General features: G+C 37.2%; 1 protein-coding gene across 1 annotated transcript in view; it reads left to right on the top strand.

Annotated features, from left to right (window-relative positions):
- The first annotated feature begins 5,435 nt into the window (after nt 1–5,435).
- SEMA3A (semaphorin 3A) overlaps nt 5,436–25,694 on the top strand; it is a 235,475-nt gene continuing 215,216 nt past the window's right edge. The window contains exon 1 of the mRNA XM_027679479.1: nt 5,436–5,506. The gene's annotated coding sequence lies outside the window, so the exon portion shown is untranslated. The remainder of the gene's footprint in view (nt 5,507–25,694) is intronic.

The following is a 25,694-nucleotide window of genomic DNA, read 5'->3' as shown; positions in this document are numbered from 1 at the left end:
AGGTAAAAATTTAAAAAGTATTAATTAGACACAGAATGTCAAATTCTGTAAATTGCTCAAGTGTAAGACTGGGCTCCTGCTAATGCCAAAATACCAAATGGAGACCTCTGTTCAAGGATATTCCAAAGACTGTTGCAGTCAATTTAGACTCTGCTGGTAAAAGAAACTTTCAGTTGGGTCTCACTTCCATAGCAATCTTGCATCAGCCAGTTCAGGGAACAAAATGCATAGAATCATCTCATTCTCTTTGAATGAGATTTGGGAAATGCAGAGCATTTCCCCACACCAATATGAGGAGGACAGAACATAGCTCCTCTTGGACTTAAATATGGCACCTTGCTCCTGTGCCTTTGGGCTCCAAAGGTAGCCATTGGCTTCGCCTCCCTTTTTTGTTTTTTAAATGCAGCTAGATCATAAAACTCTGGTTTTATATTCTTCGAAGACCACCCATGAGGTTTCCTCCTCCACTTTTACAGAGCTGTTTTTCATTGGGAATAATGTGTTTGTCCTTATATGTACCAGCAAGGAAAGGCTTTCATTAATAAGACCAGTTCTGAAAATGTCCGTGTTCATTTTCACCAATAATTTCTAAGAAAAGGAAATGTTTCTACATCTCTCTCCTTGGTGGTGGGTTTCCAAAATTTTATGTACACACACACAATAGTATGCATAACATAGCTTCTGAGAATGTTTATGTCAACTGGAGACCACGAAACCTGACTAACAAGAATTCAATATAATTTGTCCAAACACAAGCCGAGACTTTGCCTTTCTGTGAGTCTAGTTTTGAAAAGTCATGTTTTCAGAAACACACCTTTGGAGATGACTTGGGGAATAAAAATGACACCTACAATAACATGCCATTTCTCCATTAAAAGAATACTTGCCCTCATCATACAATTATTATGTCTGGGATAAAGTTTATTCCTACAGAACACAAAAATATGTTTTACATAGCTTTCTATCTGCTTGCAGCTTGTCTCAAGGCTTTGTGACAAACACTTCTAACATTGGTTGAAAGCCAAACATCACCTCTTAGTACTTCTTGCTTATGCAAATATTGATTTTTAGTGTCAGCGAGGAATATTTTTATGAAAATGTATTCACTCACATCTCTAAATTTGTCTACTTGATGAAATGCTGTGACAGGACACTTAAGTCAGGCATAATTGTGATGTAAGCCTGTCCAAACTTTTTCTTAGAGTGAGAAAAAAAAAACCAGATCTTCAAAGCTGCATTTGATTAAAAAACAGACAAACAAACAAGCAAACAGTGACTCAGAGAAAGCTCAGAAATCGTAGATAAAGGAAATTAAAATAAAATGGTTTGAAATCTCACTGTTGCCCAGTATAGTTTTCAGATGAAGACCTTATTTATAGTCAGCACTGGGATTTCTGTTACCTGGGACAAATCTCCTTTTCCATTGCTTCTCCACGTTTGCTCTCTACTTTTTCAAGGACTGAGCATGCCACGAACTCAGTCTTCCTTCTCACATTTCCTCCATTGACCCAGAGATCTTCTCTCTGCTTGTGGCGTAGGTATGGACTTCTCACTTTCTCTGAAGGAAACACAGTCACTCCTTCCAGGGGGTCCTGTCTCACCTCAAGCTCAGCAGTTCAGATAATGTGAGTTCATGGAATTCCCTCTGACCTATCACTAAGACCTCTCAATCATAAATTGTAAATAAAATATAATAATCATAGAGCGAAACAAAAAAAGTTTAAACATAGAAAGATGAAGAGTTATTTCATCTGAATTTATTTCAAATCTGTGTAAGCCCGTAAATCAAATAGGTACCAAAACTAACACTTCATATGTGGAGTTTTTCACATTACTAACATGCTAACATACTGAAGTGTATGTGAACTATCTACTTAATTTATAATTGCTGTATATCTGCAAAAGCTCATAGCTCAACAATTTATTTCCAAATTGGACTTTCAACTGAGTAAAGGCTAATCATATCTGCAAAAGGTCCCTCTCTGCTCTCTCTCTTTTGTCTTATAAGAAAAATAAAGTGAGGAGAATTTCCTATTAAATTTTTTGCTGGTTTAATCTTAGGATGTTTAACAGGGTGGTCTACTCCTTTCAATCCTAGAGCAGTTGTTTGGGGAGCAGGGAGCTAGATCTGGACTTGGCTGCTCATATTTGATTATCAGAGCCAGCTGGAAAGGGGTCAAACGGTGCCTATAAAGGACTGAGAAACCTCAGCTGTAAAAAAGCAGCAGGAGGTAGTTTGGCTCCTGTGATTGGCCCTGAAGTAGTGGGAGCACACAGGAAGAAAGCAGTGAAGATCCTACAAATTGTTTAATAAAGATTATTTTTCCTTTCTGCATACCTATGTGTGTGTGTACATGTGGGTGGGTGAGCTGGTTGGTCTCTGTATCTGAGATATAAAATAATTGTTTGAATAAAATATCTGAAAGAGTTACAAGAATGTTATCAGTTCCTCCTTGGCTAGTGAGGTGGACTAGTAAAGACAAAAATCAGTGGTACTTTTCTATTTATTACTGGGATGTTTAGATTGAGCTTCATACGCATGAGAAAGAAGTGCATGCACCTGCATAGGAATTTCAGAAGAGATTAATAATGTTGGGTGCTTAAACTTTCGATGCCTCTCCTGAGAATCTTAAAAAAACCTTGACATTTTCTTTTTTTTAGTGTATTTTCTGTGATGGTAGAAAGTCAGTTTAAAAAAAGGAAGAAACCCTTGGCGTTATTTTTTTGGTGGATTAAGATAACTCTAGACCTTTTCCACATGTGATTTTCAAAAAGCATAGTCTCTTTAACACAGAATTTTAATTGGAAACTTTTGTATGGAGAATGCCTTTCTGTCCAGATGATTCAAATCTAAAAATACAGCTGTTTCTATATATCTGGAAAGTGTTGATAGAACTTTAACAGAAGCATCACAATAATAATATTTGAATATCACTCAAATTCTACTATAATTCAAAATATGCTTTCTTCAGCTGTTGCATCTTAAAGTCAATAGTGTAGTTATGTGCATATATATTGCAGGAAATAGAGAAACTTTGAATTTAAAGTCTTTTAAAAGCAGTTTGGTTTGGGGGGTCTTTTTTAAAGTTTTTTAGGAAAAATAAACAAGCGTTGTCCATACAGGACTGGATTAGCAGGATGTTCACAGAACTTGTGTAGAGATCAATAAAGCTCTAGCAGAATTGGAATGGTAAACCTGCTTAATACTTTTAGTTTACTCTCAGTTGTCTTCCCAAATAATAGATTAGGATCAGATTAAAAAAAGATAAAACATAATCATCCATAGAGGTATTTTTTATGAATTCTGTATCAGTTCTCTTCTTAAACGATCTCTGTTAGCCTCCTCAGATCTAGGGCTGTTAGAGTTGATGTTTTGCATCAAGTTTGAATCTTGCTTCAGCAGTCCTTTGAAATGTCTTCTACTTCCTTCACTGGGTTTTGTTCAGGTTTTAACAGAAGGCAGAGTAAGGTCTGAAATTTGTCTTTAGCCTGAAAAGAAGGACATCATTAGGAAAAAAAAATATTTCTGAAGAGCAAATCAGCAGCTATTGTTCCCTTTAGCAGATAAGGTAATTTATTTCATTTTAAATCACTGACAATCTAGGTTACAGAAGATCAACTCTTGTGTTTTTGAGATATTGAAACTTTTTTTAATTACTTTAATTGTGCATGTTGGTTTCTGCTTGACAGCTGATGTGGGCAAGTTCACAACACTCGTTTCTTCCACTGGATGCGTTTTTTTCTGCCAGGTCTTTAAAAACTAGAGACTAGAATGTTTCTCTGCAAACTTCTTATAGTACTTTTGCACAGGAAAAGCATTCTATAATATCATTTGTTTCTTCCTTATTTCAAAACTTTTTTAGAATAGTTCTTCCTGTGTCAATCACATTCAGAAAGCCAGAGCACTTCAGGAAAACTGTAAATCGTGAACCAAATACAGAAACTTTTTTAAAAACTATACTCACATGTAGCAAACAGGACCTTGGATAATTTTACGTGAGAATGTTGCAAGCTTGTTTGCCAAGGAATGTTAGGCATTGTGCAAGCACATATTAAAATCCTACAAATCTATAGGGTCCCATAGCATCTGCCATCAGAAATATAACAAAATTAACCAGCACAGTGAATGTGTTCCAAACAGAAATCTTTAATTTGAAATGTTCAGTGAAATGAATCAACTGTAGACCAAACTGGGTTTAATTCCATTTGGACTTGATCTTTCATGGATACATTCCATACAGAGAGTATTGAAAAGTATTTTTCTCTGTTCATCCATAGCCCTGTCACTCTTTAGCATCTTGAGATCCAGGGTGTACTCCAAGCCCCAGAGCAGGAGACCACAGCCCAGGGTCTCTGTGTTCATACGACGGGCATCAGACTGGCAAGTTTGTGCCAGTGCTTGAAAAGTCCATTTATGTGAGCAAATTTCTTGCTAATGAGTTGCAGAAATTCTTAAATATTTATCATTTACCTTACTTTCTTGCACATTTCCAGGGAGGGAAAAAAAAAAAAAGGAACAGACTGGGTGGAGAAAAGGGGTTCATATAGTTTGGGTTCAGCGAAGGAAGGTCAGTGATTAGTTTTTCCAGTGAAGAGTGAGTCTCTTTTACAGCTGAAGTTTAAAGTTAGGTTCTCTGAGCTACTCCAATCTGAACTCGGCTTTCTGATCAACTTCCTTAGCTGGAGTTAGTCTTTGTGGGTGCCCACATACATGTCTTGAGTAGACCTTCGAGTCCAAAAAATGCACAGAAGTTCTGCCTGGCTCCTAGGAAAGGGCAGCCTGACCATGTGTGTTGCAGTGTTCTGGCTAATGGCACGTGAGGTTCCCTGGCACAGGGTCTCGCTGGCTGCCTCCCTGACATGGGGTTGTGTTTGCAGGGCTGCCCAACTGTGCTGTGTGCTGTTCACACAGCACGGCAAACCTGCGTGTCCCCTCCCCAGATAAACATCCCCTGACTACCCCACCTCTTCCTAAGAAAGATTAACTGAGTGGGCCGTAGCAAAATGGTGCTATAATGTTTCAAAAAGTGAAACTAATTTAGTTCAATATCATCTGTGCAGGCTTACCTAGGAGATGTAACTTCATTTCAATAAAAATCAATGCATTTAAAGGCTTTGGGGGGATGGAGGAGGTTGGTTGGGTTGGGTTTTTTTTTTTGTTAATGATAGAATCCTAATGAACTTTACCACAAAAAGGCTGATACTTTACATAAGTGCAATACGACCGTGCTTCATCACAAGCCCCCTGCCATACACTTTCCCAAATCTTATCGAATTTAGAATGGTCCCTGTTACATAGTCAAGGCTTTGGATATTTTAAAGCAATACTATGGTAATTGATTATGTTCTTATTTACTTTTCAGAAGTAGGTATGCTTTTATATGTTTTTCTGTAAATTAGTTGTATTTTTTAAACATAAAATTATCTTCCTTTAGGGATATCAAAAAAGACATCAATCAAACTGGATAACTTTGCTTTGACCACTAAACACTTGTGGCTGTCTGAGGTAAGCTCTTTTCTTCTTCTTTTTTTCTTTCTTTTTTATTTTGACAAGCATTTAATAAGTTAAAGCTACCAGTTCCTTCCTGTTTGTTTTCCAGTAATTAAGAATTCTGTGCAAAATTACTATATTCCTTTCAGAGCCTAATGATTGCTCTGAAATTCGTGTAAGGGATTAGTATACTGGTTCTGTTAAAACCTCAGCTAGACATTCATCTAGACACAGCTGATCTGATGGAGACAGGTAGATACCACACATAATAAGGCACTGATGTGCCCTATAGTTCTGGTCCTTGGTATGTGTCCTGACAATGTCATACCTGCTTACTGAGGTGGGACCTGGCTCATTAGTTTGTGCATTTTGATTTATTTGGGAAATTTGCGTGGATGGCCATATCAAGGTCCTCTCTCCTAGGGAGCTGGGAATTGAGACTGTGGTATTTCTGCCTCAGAATCAGATATGTCCATCATGTGAATGTGTGATAGAACTGTAGATAACTGCAGCTCTGAACTGTATATGCTGTTTTCACACCTGGTAACCTTTTTGTTCTGGAAGAAGCATTATTTACAAGAGTTCACTCTTGCAGGTTAAGCTCTTGGCTGGATACTTGGATGTCTGAAATAGTTTCAGGTGTAAGAGCTCAATCTATGATTGATTTGAGAAGCATAAATTTTGAAGATGAAAACTTCAGATGGGAAAGGAAAGCCATGAGGCCTTTCAATAGGCTCACAAAATCTGTATATATATATGGAGATTCCTTACTCTAGCCCTTCTGTTTTTTAATGTTCCTTTTTTTGTAGGAATTGTGACCGACTGTGGGGTAATTTCACTTGTGTGAACCCTGAAGTAATTACAATCACTGTTCATATAGGTTCTTCTCTCAGAGTTGACTTTGAGTACTAGTTTTATTTAGATATTTTGAATTCTTTCATATCAGCCTCTTTTACTTAATTAGAGCGTGCTTATTGTATAGATGAAACTTAATGTTACATGGTATGAATACATGTTTGGAGGTGCATCCTTCCAGTATATGCTTCTGTGGAAAGGCTAAAGCACTTCTCCCATTTTCTTTGAGCGTTTTATCTCCCTCTCAAGTATCAGCTGTTGCATATGGAGCAAGGTGCGCAAGGGTCTTCTCATGTTCCTGTCCTTTCCCCCTGGAGTTACATTCACAGTGGGGGAAAAGGGAGGGAAGACTTCTCCCTCCCTTACGTGACCAAGAAAGAGTTACGATAATTTAGCCCTAAGTGTTTAAGCCATGCTTCAGTGCTGCTGAATTTGAGTTTGGCATCATTTGAAGGAGCTTGCTGGAGTGTGAAAGGCACTGACTTGGGTATGATTAAAAAGTATTGAAAAATTATAGACCACACTGCAAGAGGCCCTCATTCAGGTGGATGAGGTCAAGATAGGTTAATACACAAGGAATACTTTTGTAGCTGACACCTGTGTATGTCAGGCAAAGACATATTAAGAGTTGTTCCATCGGGTGTATCCTCTCCTTCACCTTACTGGCCAGACTACAATTGGCAGAACAAATTTTGGAGTAATAAAAGTTGATCTTGCTATTCATATTTTTAGAAGAGATTATTCATTGGCAGGAGCCCTTCTCTGTACCTTCTTCTCTTTATTCTATACCTTTGATCTAAGTTTTTTATTTCTGGGCAGCTGAGAACCTGAACAATAACAGAGAAGAAAATGAGGTATATGATGTAATCCCTCAGAACACACAGGTGACTAAAGGTCTAAAGGTATGATAAATTTTAAGGAGGTTGCTGCTTTCTTGAGCAACTGTTTCCATATCTTAACTGAACGTATTAAAAATGTAATATAAAGGATTTTCTTTGGGTTCATTTAAAAGTAAAAGCAAGTGGCAAATTTCCAAGCTAACCACACAATTTAGGATGGGATGAATGTCATTTCCAACACTTTGGAACTATGACTGACCCCAATGTATAATTATTTTTGGATACTCAATAATATTTTAGTCCCATTTTCATGGCTGTATCCCAGACTATAGATGAAAGTTAAGTATCTGTTTTCTTTTTTGGCAAACAATGATGTCCTGATTTTTCCAATCTAAATTGCCCTCCAGGGCACTAATAAAACAAGTCATGGCTCACAAAGTAAATTTCCTGTGTACTAATTGAAAACGGTTTCAAATTTATTAGGGTTTCAATCATCTTCCCAAGATCTAATGCTTGTGTTCATGGTATTCAATCTGACTGGTAATATACTTACCTGAAAGGTGAAAGAAACATTAAAAATAGTTCTCAGGTATTTTAAAATGGAGGTGGGGGACCAGGAAAAGGGGGATAAAAACAACAATAGCAGAAAACCACACATTTCATATTGTTGAATGAGGTTTAAGACAACATCTGAAACTGAGTACTCATTCTCATTAAATATTTGGTTTTATTGTACTTGCCAAAACCTTTCCTATATGTGTTCCCAGACGCTGGCTGTAATGCATGATCTACTAGGATTTGCTGGTAGATCTTGTTCTAAAGTGGTAGAAAAGGCAGGAAAGCCACAACATTGGTTTGTTCTTTTTTTGCTAGGCTTTCTCTGTCTTTGCTGTACAAACTGCAGGAGAAGGAGAGAGAAGGGCTGTTGAAATGTTCCAACTTTCTCCCCCTTCAAACCACACCACAAAGAAGTGTAAGCGCTATGCAAACCATCCCCCAGCAACCCACAGAGAGCCCGCCTTCTGCTCTGGGCTTCCTTTCTCCAAAATATTGTACTAGGAGGGAGGGCACTTGTCAGATTTTCTGGCACCACATTTCATAGCAGAGTTCCTCTAGCAAGAGAACCGCAACCTCTTGTGCAGACTGAATTAATAACAAGACAAAAGCATTTGGCCTCCATGTGGATGAGGGCTGGCTGGAAAACTAAAACTCTGGCTTCTGAAAGATTTCAGGGTTTAGAAGTTTGTTTTATTTTCTTCATGATGCTAAATCAAATTGAGTTAAGGATAACCAGGGTAGGGGAAAAAAAATCCCCAATACCCATGGCCTTATTTTCCTAATGATACTGATACGAGAATACTCTAAAATAGCTCAATACTTACAAGGATCACCTATGATTAAAAAGCAAAACAAAATTTTTCTCTCACATCTCCAATAAAACCCAGGATAAAATCAGTCTATTTTCATTGTTTTTATTGCAATTGTTTCAGTTTGTGCAAACACTTAAATATTGGACGAGAGCTTGATAGGGATATAAAAATGGAATTTTTGTGGAGGATTGTTTTATATCTCAAGTGATGTGAGAGACTGCAGCTCAAATCTCACCCTTGTTTTGGTTCATGGTGATCCCTCAAGAAGAGGAGGATGGGGAAAAGTCTTGTTTGTGAAGTGTCTTCAAGGATGTCACTCTCTGCACAGTCTCTGTCCTTGGAGAGATACAGTCTTTCTGATTGTTGTTGCATATTTATATAAAGTTATCTTCACTGGACCATGACACACATGCATTAATTCTCTGTCCCCATGTTTTGTCTAAGTAAAAGTATAGTCAAGGCAAATGTACTCCTTTGGGATAGTCTGTGATGGATCTATCTGCGAAAAATTTCAAATACAAATCTTCTTGAAAACTCTTCATTTTCATTAAAAATAAATTTAAAAAAATTGTTCTAACAAATCATAATTTTTGGATAGGAAAGGGACTTTACTGGAGAAGTCCCATCCAGCTGTAGTGCAGATGGCCTTTGCTCTGGGCGTGTGCCCTGAAAGCTGCAGTTGAACAGCAGCAGTCCTCATGAGATGGATTCCAGCATCAGTTGTTGTTTGTATGTGCTGCTGTACCTACAGTACCTTTCACCCACCCTGCCTTTCCCCTTCCAACACAAGAAGTAGCACTCAAAGCCTGCAATCCATATTTTATTTAGCTTCAATTCTAAACACTGTGACTTCCCTCCACTTACAGAGGTATGTTCTCCACTAATATACCTAAGGGGACTACATTAATATCTGCTAGCTATTTTATCCAGCTACAGCTTCTCTGTCAAGACTCATGTTCATGATAAAGACAGCAGAAGACCAGATGAGCAGCAGTTGCAATGCTATAAACTAATTCCCAGATGTAAAAGAGACTAGTTGTAATGGCTGCACTGTACATGTGGAAATTAAGTCTAAACATACTGCAGTCCCCATAGGCTTGTGAGCCAATTAAAATGTCAGTCATGACAGCAGCATAGTAGATACTGTGTTTCTCCTTCTGTTCTCTTGTATGCATATCGTTTTGGTATGTTAGTGATAATTTATGGGAAAAAAAGATAATATAGATATTTCACCATCATATGGTTTCTGCTATGCTTAGTACAATACTACATTTAATTCCAAGAACTTTAGGAGACACTCATTGAACTCCAGTAATAACAACTCCTCTCAAACTGTTCTAAGCAGCAGTTGCACTTTTTCAGTTTTACATACTAGTATTTTCCTATAAAACTGCAGTAGATAATTTATCATTTTACAAATGTTATAATGTAAAATCCATGTTTTATGCAGATGCATCTTTTTCTTGGCAGGATTGTACTCCATGATTCCAGTAGGAATCATGATGTGATTATGAAATCTGTCAATAGTCAGAAAATGTCTAATGAAAAAAGTCTTGACATCCATTCTGTAGATTCTCTCAGATATGAGCCTAGTTCTGAAGTCATAGCAAAAAAAGTTTTATTCTAATGGACAGTTTATACAGAGATGAAAACATGTCTGATTTTCAGTTTCATTCCCCATCAGCATTAGAGAGTAAAATAGCTTAAAATTTAGCATAAGTTATGTCCACTTTTGTACCGTTTACTGTGATGGAAGAGAGTAAAAATATTTGTTGGTTAGGGTTTTTTTTATTTTAAAATCCTAATGTTAAAAACTGAGTCCTCTAACACAGGTTATTTTACATTCATAGACAAAGTAGCATTTTCAGTTCTACTTTTCGAATATTCAGTTTCTCCATTATATTTCCCACTAGAAAGCAAGGGGGGAAAGGAACATTAATTTAGAGGACATTGAGGTTGACAGAAAGGGTCACAGAATCACACTCCTTTATACTACCACGCATTGATGAGCAGGGCTGCTGGATTTAGTGACAGTCTTTCAACGAAGTTTAGCTTTATAAGCAAGTTTGTATTTTCTTTGTCTTTAAAAGGAAAGTATTCTTACACCAAAGCCATAGACTCAGTTGCTCAACCTGGAGCTTATTGAAAATGCTGGCAACTGAATGTTTTTCTTACACTGAAGAGTCAATGACCTCTGTCTCTGAGATTTCTTCCATTTCAGCAAATTTTGATACTTTATACTCTGGTTTCAAAGTATTATCAAGTATCTACCAGTCTTCACACACTGTTCATCTGAAGAATTTTCTTTTCTGTACAGGGGTTTTGATAAGCCAACATACATGGGTCTAAAGAAAAAGAAAAAAAAAAGCCCCAAAACTTATATTTGTGTAAGGCAGAGGATTATTTAGTCTGGTTAGTGAGTGGCAAACTCTTGAGAAATCAATTCCTAGATTTAGCAGTCTAAGGCTCAACTCTCTGTGCTCAGAAAAAGTTACAGGCTGTGATTATATGTAGATGGAAAATGAAATCACTGATATCCCTCTCCCCTTACATATCACACCTGTCACATCTTTGCATGATTTAACTAATTTTCAAATGGGTATTTATAAAATTAACCACATCCTTTTTTTTTTTCTTTTTAATCAAGAATGTGATTGTGCAATGTGAGTTTCTGAACTAGTGTGCCTCTGAGGGGAGTAGTTTAGGGGTCTTTTCTGCTGCCTTTCCTTACATTGTTGCTTCTTCTTATTCCAGCCGAGCTTCACTGCTTTTTTCTCTTCTGTTTGTTTAGGTCACATATCTGGGCTGCAATGTTGGGCTTAAGTATGTTGTTTGCTGTTTGTTGTTCCTAGGATTTAGAAAATGGAAGGAGAGAAATGCTAATAAGAGATGACTTTAATATTTCAGATCATTATCTTGTGTACCATTACAGTCATTTGTGCTTGTCAGAAAGCAACTACAAGTATTTAGCATATTTTGACTGTATCCTTCTACTTCTTGATTGGAGTTGTTCTTCCACATCTAGTTGCTTTTTTGAAGTTCCTATCTGAAAACTAAATGTAAAGGAACATTGACTACATCTCATTTCTGAAGACATTTTGAAATGGGATGGGAAAATTACAATGACATTGAACATTCTGAATAGCAGATGAGTTTGGTTTCATGGGTTTTGTCTCAAGTATCTTTTATAATTACTTAATTCAATTAGCTTCCTTAATATTATGAGATTCACTGAAGGAGAACCCCTGCTTAGATAAATAAAGAATAAAGTTTATCCCCAGATATCACAGAAAAATAGCTAGACACCACTTCAAAAGATTTTAGCACTTGGAAGCAACACTTAGGAATATTGAAAATTGCTCTGAGGTCACTAGTGCATTTCTGTTCCTACAACACTTCTATTTGTTTCAGTGGGGGTCCAAATTTTTTGGAATCTGAGTTGCATATGAATGCTGATTAGAGACCTCCTAAGAAAATAAGCTATACCTTATCCTATTACTTTGGAGCTCTCACAAAACATTTCCACCAAGAAAAACATACTCATCAATCCATTTAAATTTCAGAATAGAATTGTGTATTTTAATGATATATTAGGCACAGTTAAAAATGGATGAAACAACCAAAAGAAGAAATGTTTTCCAATTTATAGCTCAAACTTCTATAAAGTTGCTTGGAATAACTTCTGCTAGATTTATCTCTCTATTGTGTTTCCTTTTGTCTCTGCATTCCTCTGCTAGGAATTAGGCCTGAGAGGGAAAGCTATACTTTTAGCCTAGCCAGGGGCCAAGTACCAATCAGTCTATCTGAACATTCCTCTTCTGTTAAAGGCAAACCTCACACTAATAGAAAATCTCAGCTATGTCCCGGGACAATGCTACTTCAAAGGTCAGCATCTCATTCATGTCTAAACTTCAGGGACATAGTAAAACTGACATCTGAAACCACGAGCCACAATGTTTCCTTAAGATTTTTTTTAACATGTAAGGAGGAGTGGCTGCAGGGAGTCACACAGTCAGAAATAAACTGTGGAGTCAATGAGGACAGAGGCATCTAAAAGGAAAGCAAAAGCAAGGTGATGTGTGCCACAAAAAAAAAAGATTTCTAAAATGGTAAAGGAACACTAGTTGCTATTCTGTTCTCAATATATGGTAGCTTGATTCAAGGGGGAAATATAGATTTTTAGGAATGTCAGCATGAAGATAAACATCACACTCGTAGGTCAAGGGGTTGAGGAAGAGGATATGCTCACCACATTTTCTGGCTTTCTGCCCTACCTATGAAGCTGAGCATAGTTGTACAACAAGTTATATGTGGTTATGATAATCATATTTAGAGACATATTGGCTATTTTGTTATTTAAAAAGTACATCTGTATCTCCCCAGGAGGAAATGCAGATTTGTTTCTGAGCCAGCTGACATAGCAAAATGAAAATCTGGACAGTCCCTTACTTCAACTGCACACACATCCTATTCTCTCTGCCTGCTATTTTGAGTGAGTGTAGGATGAACTTAATAGTTACTTAATTTGTGTTGACTGCTTTAAGGGACAGCTTGGATAGTTCTGTATGACTTTTTTACTGAATTAGTGTTAACTGTCTAATTTTTCCTTTTTCATTCTTTTAGTACGTCTTAATTTTATCTGATTAATACCATAAAAAATATTGACAAATTTCCATGGTACTCAGATAGAGATTATTTATATTGCAAATTGCTATATAATTTATCTTACTATGTAGAATACATATCACTTATAAGTGTGTGACTTTGTTTTGAAGTGGTATCTGCTTGGAATTCAATACCATAAAAATTAGGGAGAGTTCAAACTGAGATACTCATTTGAATCAGAAAAAGGTACCTATAATTAGATGTAGGGAGCTTTTTAAAAAGAGAGCTACTAAAAACTTTGGGCCTTTTTTTTTTTACCTGTACTTTGTTTTGATTTTGTCTTTTCTTCAGTTTGAAGTATTCTTCTATAGGATATTCTTTATGTGCTTTCATCTCTACATATAACCTTCCTTGGAATACAAAAAACCACCTTCACTTCTCATAATGAAAGTCATGTAGAACAGATTTATGAGGCAATCTGTGATTGCTTTTGCTATCCACTTATAAAAGTTACATGGGCTTCCCTTTCCATCAGCTTTTGTACCCATTCTCTTGTTAAGACTTGTCTTTACAATTACAAACTGGGAAATGAACTGTCTATAATTATGCACAATGATCAAGAAAGAGAGTCTATTTATGCAGAAGTCTCTGTATCTTGGTCTGATATAGATGCTAAGTAACTATTTAGGAAAGCTGCACCAACAAATGAATACACATTCTCAACTCCAAAGCCAGTGAAACAGTGACAGTCATTGATTCCCTTTACCCCTCTTGACTTCTGATTTGGAGTAGACAATTAAGCAATCTTAGTTTTCTCATAAAGCCTGTCTTCCCAGTTGGAGCAGTGTGAAAGGAAGCTGTGAGAAATATTAAAATAAAATAGGGCAAAGAGAGAGATATAAAGATTGATTTCTCTTCCCTTAGTGAGTGTTAGCAATTAGGTAAACTGATTTGCAGTGAGGTCATCAGTCACAATTGGAAGCTAATTTGAAAATGGATTAGCTTAGGAAGTAGCAATTTCTGCTCCATGGGATTCAGCAGCAAGTGATTCAATTCTGTAACAGACCTCATAAAGTGGCTGAGATCAATGCCTACCTAATGTGCCATTACACACTGGGCACACTTCAGTGACAGTGGCTGCAGGGAGTTTCCCTGCTGGGTTTCCTCTGCTCCACACTCGTGTTCCACAGGTGTGTTAGCTGATTATTTTGCTTAAGGGAATAAACAGTTTAGGAGAATTAGAACACGTGGAACTGTTTCCCCCTCTCTTGAGAATGAGCTTTTCAGTCTGAGATCAGTAGCAGCAAGCAAGAAGGATTAGTTAGCACACCCTTTTCTTAGAAAAGGACTGAATCTGCTATGTGAATGCAGGATTCTACAATGCAGTAGAGACTAATACAGGAGTTCCTGATATTTACAGGGATGGGAAGATCTGAGTCTGGTCAGATTTTTGGGGGCTGTGTGTGCACATAGGAGGAGAAAGACCCTGTCTCCTGCCCTGTCCTCCCTTTTCCCAAGAAGACTTCCAACATCAATTCTCTCTCTGAACTCCTTTGCCTCCTGAAAATTAGTACAGCTCTATTGCCCCATCTATCTTTTGTGGGCCCCCATCTTCTTTGCCAACCCACACAAGCTCAGTCCAACTGGATTCCCTGAATGTGCTAATTGCCACCAATCCAGCAACAGTGACCAGTGATGGTCTGGAAGCACTCAGGTGTACGGTTTAAGTAAGCTTTGTTGGGATAAGATTGAAAGTCAGAGTTAAGGTCCTCCTGGGGTGAAACATGTGAAAGAGTTTTGCATGCTACCAGTGGTGAGAATTCTGTAGTTCAAGATCAGGCTGAATTAATAAGTTTGGAGGAATATAGTTCTCTTGCAGTGAGAATTTGAGGATTTTTGAGAACTTTCTGCTCTAAACGTGGTCAAAATCTTTGGGCTAATATATTTAGAATTTCATATTGGAAATCTAGTTGGATAACCGAAACATCGTTGTTGTGATACTTTTACACTATTTCTTTGAAATCAATTTTGGTTTCTTAAAATTCTTACAGGATGGGTGGCTAACTGTAGAAAACTAGATTTTTAAATGAAAATTGATCTTGAGAAAAAGGAGAGAATCTTTCAGTTAAAAATGTGAAAAAGCCAAAAATTTCATGACTTAAAATGAAAGTCTATAAAAATTACTTAGTTGTTTTCTGACAAAGACTTTTAACAAGCTGATATTTCTAAACCATAAAGACAAAGTGTGATGATCACCTAGTTACTGAGCTGTAATGCCAATATAAATTTAAAAGAAAAAAATGGATGAATAGGTCAAGTAGATAAAATATTAAACTTCACACCCTACTCCTAGGGCATGTGCAATTTATAGTTACCTTTTACAGTGGAATAATCAGACACAATTCAAATACAAAGAATTAAGATTTCTAAAACTGAGACTCTGTTTACCCAGATATTTGTGGTTGTGTGAATGCCACAACCTTGCATACGGCAATGAATCACATTCAGACTTCAGACCTTTAGATACAGTTGCTAACACTTCTTTTGTCAAAGCATTACTCAGAAAGATGCAATAGAAATCTTAAGATAAAATTTGAAGGACTCTTCAAATGGAGTCCTTAGGAATTAAATATTTCTGTCAGACATTAAATTCTTAGGAAGTTATTTGATTACCATCTTTTTTAAGGGTAAACAGACAACTATATAATATTGCTAGAGTGTGACCCCACATGACAAAGCCACTTTTAAAAGTGAAATTTAATCTGAAAAATGGCTTAGATGCCTCCTACAATTTTACTGGGTGTTAAGAAAAGAAAAAAAAAAAAAGAAACAAAATCTGGAAAAAACAGGGTTAATATGATCTCTGTCAAAGCTGCCAGAGCCATGTAAAAGTGACACTCACGTGCACTTCCTTCCTTGCCATGCTTGCCTTGAAAAGGAAGCACATCCGCCTGGAACAGTGCAGAGTCATGGTGTGCTCTGCTATGTCTTATTTAGCAGACAGCTGAGAAATTAGAGTGCCAAGGAACTGCATATATGTGCCTAGAAATTGTCTCTTATGCTATCCTAAGTTCTACTTCCCTTCAATGCAGCAAATTTGATATTTTCATGGAATTTCAGAGCAAATGCTTCAGACAATTATGAAAAGATATAGTTCCATTTTTTTCAATGTATTTTTACCTATTAAATTAATGATAATGTCAAGTTTCAGAAACCTGACAGCTATTCCATGATACACTCTGAAAACTCAGAAAAATTAGTAGTAATATCTTGACTTTGCTTTGCTTGGAATTTGCCATCAAAACAACAGAAACAAAATACCAAACAGAATGATGAAGAAAAAATGGTAATCAAATATTAGGGGACAAAAATCCAACTAATTTTAATGTAAATTCAGACTAGTTTCTAAGAGAATTGTACGAACAGCAACAACAACAACGTAGATGTTGAAAATCAGGATTTCTCTGGTGCTTTGTACCTAGCTGTGCCTTTCTGCATCTTCGCACCAACAAATACACTTCTTTTCCCATGTTACTATTTCTTCATAAATTTTTCATGTATGATAATTGTAAAAAGAACTGTAAGATTTGGAAACAAAATCCTTTTTTTATTTTGGAAGTATTATTTGCTCTTTCCAGAGTTGGCTTCACAAAGGCTTCACAAATGCTCCTATGAAACAACCAAAACCCTGTAGCTCTTGTCTTTCTCTTAATAATTGATAGTATCACTTAGAAAGCCTCTTGCCCATCTACTGTCACACTGGTGCAACTTTCTGCTTGCCTTTGGCAGCAGGGTGCTGAGTTTGGGAATTGAATGGGGCTACACCTCTTTTCAACACAGGAAGGGGAATTATTTAAACCAAATTTAACCTGCAAGTGATTGCCATGATTGGACTGTAGGGTCATTTTCATACTGCAATTGTATGCCAACACCTGTTTAACAAACAATGTGACACATTGTCATTATTGCATAGCAAATTAGAAGTCGCCTTTTCTGTAGAAGAAAATCTGTAATGTGAGTGACACCAGCTCCCATATTTTTGGACCCTATAAGGTGAAAGAGGATGGTTGGGTGATTAGATGTAGGAAAATTAGTTTTTGATGAAGTGTTGGCTAAACATGCCAAGTAAAATTCACTCCTACAATTGATCCATTGATCACGTAGGAATAACACCAAAGTTTTTCTAAGTTTGAAAACAAAATTTTCCTATATTTCCTAAAATTACCTTCAAAAATCCTTGCTGAAGTTCAATGTGCCAAACCTGTCTATGCACAGAATGAAAGACCTTTGCAGTAGACTTCAAGCCAAATTGACTTCACCTTTTTAACACAGAGTATATTAGTAGATGAGAAATCCCGTTGTCCTTTACTCACAAAAGTCACAAGTGCTCAAGTACTTTGCTGACATCTTGCAGAATGGAGCCATCAGCAACACTGGAGTGGGAACATCCATCTCCCACATAACCAGCTGAGGTTTTATCACTCTCTGCAAACAGGCATTGTGTCTTTCTCAATCCTCCTTCTAAACAGGGGGGCTTTGGAATACTTGTTCTGTAACTTAACTGTGGTTCACCAAAAGTTTAACTTTTCAAAAATGTTGTTGGATGTACTGGAGACAGATCCACAGTCAGGATGTAAAATTAAATACATGTGCTCCCTGATCCATTTTGCAGAGCAGAAATGAAGGTGTCCAGTTTGTGTAACCTGACATGGTCCCATTGAGGTATATGGAGGTATGATGATCTATAGCACCAGAACATTGTCTGTGGTGTTACGTTGCACTTCTGGTCTTTTGGACTTACCAGAGGTAGGAAAAAATAAGAATTAGGCCAAGATCTACCCATGTACTATATGTAGGATATGTTGAAGTATAACATGAATGAAGGAGTTCCAGCCAGCCTGAGTGTCTCCTTCCTCACAGGTTCTCAAAGAATGTATGTAACACACTCTGTAAATCAGATTGCCACTTTTGTAATTTTAATTGTAAATGAGTATCACCATATTTCATGGAGACTGGTCATTAAACTTCTACTGACTCAAAATGTTAAGGGAGGGATGAGAACACATGTCATTGCTGTGCCTGCTCTGCAATATCTTCCCACTACCTAACCACCCTGAAGGTATAAGTCTTTTCCCTAAGACAATCTGCAGTTCAAGTATCAATGTTATTGTTCTGGTGGGGTTTTTTATTTATTGTGCCAAGTAACTTCAAAGAGGGAATATATCATGGCTGTTTGCATAAAAAATATTTCAGCTTCATAAACACATGGAAATATTTAAAATTAAATACTGGTTTAGATAGCTGGAGAAACACCAAGTTCTTGTTAAGTACGCTTCTTGGTTTCTCTGTATGAACATGAATCTAAAGCAAACCAATAAGCATTTGTATATGAGTTTTCCTCTGAGCTTCTTTAGAGACCATTTCAAACCCACTATGTGTATTAAATTATGAACCATAATTTGCTTCTCCATATCTAATCCAACATCCACAAATAACTTTTCAGCTATTTAACACAACTTAGATGAAAAAAAAGCATGTCTTATTCATGTTAAAAAGTACCAGAGGAGAAAATAAAGTCCCACACACTCAAAACCAGCAGAATACTATACTTAGCTTATATTGATAAGTATGACTGAGTTTTGCGTCCTATTGGATCACAGATCTTACAGGGTCAAGAGAAATGCATATTGGCTAGTAGACACTTTTTAAGCAGTTACAAGTCTCCTCTGTCTTAAAGGGAGAAGAGCTCATTAGGTTTCAGAAGGCAAAGGGTAAAGACATTTCACTGACACCAGCTGCCTTAAACTCTTTCTGTTACCATCTTGTTAGATGTTTCCATTATTTGAAGGAAAGCCAAAGTTGCTTGGAATGTTCATGCACTACTTATAACCTCCTTTACCTCTAAAGAACCCACAGTTATTGTTTTTACTCTTCATTGCTTTCCTTTGGTAACTTCACAAAGTTTGCTTGGGGATTTGGCTTGTAATCATTGGTTTCCTTGGACAGCCACACTCTTTTCTTTGTAAATAATGACTCACCGTGATTTATTCTCTGACTGACAGATAGTATTGACAGTAGACTAAGGGGGATGAGAAAGTAAGATGTGAAATAACCATCCATTGGATTCATAAGGGACTTTGAGGAATCTAGAACACGTTCACTTTACAACAAGCTTAACCATTCAAAAGAGGTACACATCAAGATTAGATATTAACTGTACATCCAATCTATAGCTACTAACTAAATTAGCATCCCATTATGTATAGAAAGGATAAACACACCACTCTCAGTACTCAGTCTAAGCACACATAATACAGCCAGAGATCTTCAGATTGTTTATACAGTGGTTTTCTCATGAATAAACTCTGGAATCTACCCTCAGTTTAGCTCTTCTGACTTAAAAGAAATGTAACAGAAATCCTTTATCTTTCTGCCGAGATCATATTTTTTTCATTCAAACTAATGAATCAGAGTTCTGATCTGCTCCTTCAGGCCTGCTGTAGCTGTGTTTAACACAAGTCTCTAAGACTGGAGGACAAAAGTGTGTATCTTCTTTTTTTGGTGCCTAAGAAAGAGGTTTGATAACCAGCAAAGACAGGATTCCTATTCCAGAGTCCAGTAGCTTTGTTTGGAGCAATCTGCCAACTGGGTTTAATGCATAGCCTGTCCTGTTAACCCTTCAGCTGTTCAGGTCCTCTGCTGACAAATTGTAAGACAGGGAAAACTTTCCAAGCCACTCAGGTCCATAATGGGTCATGGCAAACTGCCTTCACGCCTGCTCTCCTGAACATTTATGCATCCATGTGCTCGGGAACCTGCTGTGTTTTCTGCACACGTACAGCCATAGGTTGTTCAGCCCTTTACAGCACATCCTTGCCTTGTGTGCCCTGCATGCTTTACCATGACGCGTGTAATTACACAGGTCTTTTAAAAGGTAAATTTGATATTTTTAATAAGCCCTTTGAATTCAATCCTTCAGGTGATTTTCTAGTTATTGGCTGTTTGTTCATTATTTTGCGTCCCTGTTTTAAAAATTATGACTGCTATGCACTTCCATTTCAATATTTCCTTTAATAGTGGGGGCTTTTGCCTTGCTCTATTAAACACATTCTAGAATATTACCTTGTTTCCTCACATGCAGGTGTTATGAGGGTTATTTGTATTTTAAAGGTATATTTACAGTATATACCTGACTGCAATTTCATATTCTCCTCCCCTTCCAAATGAAAAAAAAAATATTAATCATGATTTAAATTTGTCTGTTTAATGCATCTCCCAGGAACTTGAAACACCTGCTGCTTTAACCTATGCCTTGTAACAATGGAGAGGTTATATATTTGATTTAGGCTTGTGGATTAAAATAAAGCTTTTCTTTATAGGAGTTTCACCTGGGAACGGCTGCCCTACAATTCTATAAAAACATAAGAAAATTTGTTTCCAGCCCAAATGACTTTACAAAATAGAAGAAATTAACATGAAAATGTAACTAAAACTAAGTTGATAAAAAAATGAAGTGCCATGGGAGAATCACAAATTTCACCCTGCCAACAACATTTTGAGACCTGCTGTTTTTCCTGTAGGTGTCCATATGGCTTTGATTTTCTCCTGATTAGAAAAAAACATAAACATTGACAAATACAGTGAAGAAAGAGTGCTGACCCCACTGTGTGAACTAGCATTTGATGCTTTCTGCTTTGGTAGAGTCTCAGTTTGACTATAAAGATGTATTCATTTGGTTTTAATTTGAGGAAATTTTATATTTCAATAAAATTAAAATGAAATTCCCCTTGTTCAGATTAGTAAATTGTGACAATCGGGTTTTACATAGATTTGATGACAGTTAACCATGGCTCTGTCATTATTTTGGTTGACTTTTTTGCTTAATATTTAAAGGAACTTTGTTAAGAACATACAAAAAAAATGTAAAGAAAAATGGAGAAATCTATAGAACAATAAATCAACACTTTGTAGTTTTCTCTGTAGGTTGTGTACAATGGGAAAATCAAATTTAAGGTCATATTCAGGGCTGTAGGCAGCTAGTTGCAAGAGACAAGGTGACAGATTTAGTCTTAGAAAACTTTGGCCGCCTGGTATTGTGGCTGCAGTTGCTATTTGGCTAAGTTGGGGTGTTGGCAGCGAGAACAGATTTATGCACATAAAGCTGCCATTCTGTTAGGGCTTTTATAACACAAAGTGCACTTCTCAAGTTGTACCTTGGTCTGAAAAGAGCTGAAAGAAAGAAGCAATTGAGCACCAGGAGAATGGTACCAGATGCTGGCCTTTTGACATCAACCAGTGGGCCATGGCTGAGCACTTCCTTAGCAAGCCCTGCTCTCAGCCACTTCAGCTACCTTAAGAAACACTCATAATAAAAAACACTATCAAACCCAAGGAGTTTCATGAACTCCATGTGACAACAAAAAGAAAAGGGGAGAAAAAAAAAAGGAGTTAACTAAACAAGAGGGTGATAAAACAAAGCATGCTGCTGTATTTGGTTTCCAAGCTAGTTGTAGGTTTTTAAAGGACTGCTTCTTACCTTTATAACACCAGTAGAAATCAGTAATTAGACTTAATGGCAGGGTAGTGGGAAGACTGCAGAGGGACTGTGCTAACTAGAATATCCTCTATATGAAGCAGTTGGGATGGGCTTTAGATCTGCCTTCGCATCCCTGCATCTGCTGCTCTTTTTCTTCTGTGCATCCTGAAAAAAAAAGTGAAGTTGTCCATGTTTGAGTTCTCCCTCTGTAAAATGGGGATGATAATTTTAAACTTCTGCCTTTTCATCTGTACTTTCTGTTGGGATTTTAAGTTCTTTGCGTCTGAGTGTGTTTTTTATATCTTCAAATTCCACAAGGGCGAGGTGAAAAATCTGCTCATAAACACGGAGATACACATTAGGAATTGACTCCTGTAATTTCAATTAACTTCTTTGCACTTTTACAGTACCTTTTAGCAAAAAATCTCCAAGTAGTTTACAAACCATGCACTATGCTATGTTCAACCTCACAATACTTTTATGAGTTCGTTAAATATTATTGCAGTTCTGTAGATGGAAAAAACAGGGAGATGTAGAAAGTCTGTGACAGAAAAATCATTAGGCCACAGATTTTTCAAAGTGCCTATGCTTAGTCATAACAAATACTAACAAATGCACCATCCCTCCTCCCTTACCTTCTTACTTTGCAAAGTAATTTGTATGGAGAGAGAGTAGAGACATGTCAAACGATGAGTGATGCTCCCCCTCTAAGAAAAAACACAGGCACATATTGCTACATTATTACACCATCAACATGCAAATAATATGGCTGATGAAATATATGGAAATCAGTTTCAATGGTAAAAATTGAGCACATCCTTCTATGGTTTCAATATAGAGAGAGACGTAGTCTTCTTTAATGCAGGAAAGGGTCCCTTATGAACATATGTCAACTTTAGCCTTAGACTTAGCAGGGTGAATAAAGTGGAAATGGGCGACTGAAGGGCAGAAACTGAGTGAAGGTTTAGGCATCTAGTTTATCACTGTTGGATGAGTCCTCAACATGACCTGCTCAACAGATAATAAACAAAATATTCTGTTGATACCTACCCCATAATGTACTTTTCCCCCCCTCATTTCTTTTCAGAGATGAGATTAGATCACTATACTTCTTTGTTATACTATATATTCTTCATTATATTACATATATCTATACATTTGTTATATATTCTGCACTATATTACATAGTGTTTCTTCAGGGAAAGAAATGATGTCATTTTGAAAACTGAAATCTTGAGACCTGGGTTAAGTTCCCACTTCTGCCATAGGCATCTCATGTCACTTAATTAAATCCTCCCAGGTTTTGTTCTTTTTTTCTTTGCCTGTTACACAATTCTTTAGAAAATACTCTAACTAGATCAAGCTGAAAAATATTTCCTTCTGCTAAGACTATTCCGGGACAACTCTAAGTATGTGTGTATGCATTTATCCATATACCCAAGTAATGAGTACAAACAAACAGACACATATAAGTGTATGTCTGTACAAGTTTGTATACCTATAAATAGGGACCATTTCCTCCAATATGGGAATTCAGTCAGCTCTCAAACAAAGATTGGTAGATGTTTTCTGCTAACAGTGATTCTGAAGGAAGAGAAAGTGAAGAATAACTTCTCCAGTCAGGACCTCTTGGAGAATTTAAGCAAGTATAATGTCATTACGTAAGCTAGAAGTAAGCCAGGACACTGGGGTTAACACCACTGCTCAAGTGAAAGGAGCCAGGGGACCATTCACAGTAATAAAAGTGGTCAAGAGCTGTGGTTTTAGGTTACACCCTAAATACAGGTAACTCAAGGACATTGCTAAATGTATCATGTTGAGTACAAGCTTCACTTCTGTAGAATGGCCTAGCATTTTTTAATACAAATGAATTCTTGAAGCAAGCTTTTTCAGTTGTTACAGTTTGTGATACAGAAAAGTGAAGAAGTTAAAGATGGAAGGAAAAATTACATTCAGTCCAAGCCAGTATTCAGTTGTGATCCTGGTGAAACTACAGGACGTTTCCCTACTATTGAGAGAAGCATCAAACATGGTTTCAGATTTATTGTACCTAGCAATTAAAATGTAAGTCTTTCTCTATGAACTTGCTTTGATAGAGAGATGTCTACATGATGAATGTTTTTAGTTTTCTGTATTCTGCCTGAGTGTTTTCTAAACACACACAAAATTTGTTTGGGAAGAACGTGTTGTTTTGTTAAAAGTGGTGGTATTGTAAAACTTCAAAGCACTTAAAAGTATTTATAAAAACTTTAGGAAAGAGATTAGTTGTGCTGTTGAGCATTTTCATTAACTTTCTTGCCTTTGCTCAGCTGAACTATGATTGTTAGGGGTTCAGAAAATGTGCCCTAAAGGAAGTCTACTCATGGACTTGACTTGTTAGACACCCTTAGATCACATCTAACTTGAACTGCACTAAATTAATTTAAAGCAGTATTGGCATACCTTTTGATATAGTTACTGTTACTTTTGATATAGTTATGGTTACAGTATTGCTTCAGGAAATACAGGACTCCTTGTTTCCACACTACAGTGGCCTTCAGTCGCTCTCTTTTGTGCTGTGTTCTGGATGAAGGGAATTTTCATCTATCTTGACAAACTATTTCCAGCAATGCAGGAACAGAGGGGTGAGGATTCATAGGTGTCCATATCTAGAAATCAGAACACTCAGCTGGGAAGTGGAGTCCTGTTCCTGTGGTAAAGTCTACTCCTCATTACCTACATTATTCCTTTTTTTTTTAACCTAGCGATGTAAAATCTGAAAATAATTTATGTAAACTATCTAATCATATCTAATCTAATAGGTAGCTTTTACTTGATAACACAGGGCTTCTTAAACTGACCTGAGTGATTTTGGTCTGAAGAGGATGCACAGCACTTATGTGCTCTGTTCCAGTGCCAGTGGCTCACGTTGCCTACAAACTGATGGGGACAGTAATATCTTACAGGGGGACAGCTCTTTCCTCAGGGAAAGTCAGATCATGAGTTGCATGAACAACTGTCTGGAAGTGTGCAGAGCCAATAGGACTGACAGAAAACAAGAGATAGTAGTCACTTTCAGAGAGAAGGTAACTGTCTCTGCAGAAGTGTGAACCTTTGGAAAACATCAGCAAGAGGTGCTTGTCTTCCACTGATTTCTCCCACTTGCTGCATTTTGCTGCCTTTCCCTTCTTTCCCAGCCTGACATGCTCAGCTTGGCAGCACTCTGGCATGTACACCATGGGAACTTCTGCAGTAGTCCGTGTACAGCTGTGCTCAGCAGCCACACAGGTGCTTCTGCCTGTACTTTCTGTCTTGCCAACACTGGCATTGTGTTTTCTCAAGGGCAGTTGGGATTTTTGGCAATCCCACTCGGATGTCCTGCAGCTAAAAACTGAGTGGAGCCCACCCAGGAAGAACAAGTGAAATCATCCTTGTTCCTCACTGACTTCCTGGTCATTCTCAGCTTTTGAGGAAGAAGTTAAAGGGGACAGTTGAATCATTCAGGAAATGCTTCTGTATTAGCATGCTTATTTTGCTGTTTTCTACCTTAGCCTGAAAGGCTTGGACACGGCATCTGGCGTGCAGTGAGGTCCCACCTTTCCCCCAGTGGTACTGTTGGATTGCTGAGGCACACAGAGGTCAAGAGACTGTCCACCAGGTCATCCAGTGACTGAATGCTTCAATTCAAACTCAGTCCCAGCATCTGCTTGACTTTTGATTTTTTGTTCTGACCATGAGACTCACCCAAAATTAATTGCCAGGGAATTCAATGCTAGTTGGATTAAGTAGGTCCTTTTATGTGACAATAGTATGTCAGTGTTTCATGATGAATAGAGGAGATCTGGTACACAGCATCAACCCTTACAGAATAATCCAGTCCTTATAGGATGAACAAGCTTCAGAAACTCAAACAGTCACACATACACAAATGAAGAGACAGTCTTGGGGCTATTCATTGATTCACTCAAAGACAAGTTTTCTTTGCTAACAGCTCTTGTGCTTCTGAGGCATTTTCTGCT

The sequence above is a fragment of the Neopelma chrysocephalum genome, unplaced genomic scaffold, assembly GCF_003984885.1.
Source record: "Neopelma chrysocephalum unplaced genomic scaffold, ASM398488v2 Primary Assembly neopelma1_45, whole genome shotgun sequence".
Lineage (NCBI taxonomy): Eukaryota > Metazoa > Chordata > Aves > Passeriformes > Pipridae > Neopelma > Neopelma chrysocephalum.
The sequence above is the reverse complement of the archived record's forward strand: the minus strand, read 5'-3'. Positions and strand labels throughout refer to the sequence as shown.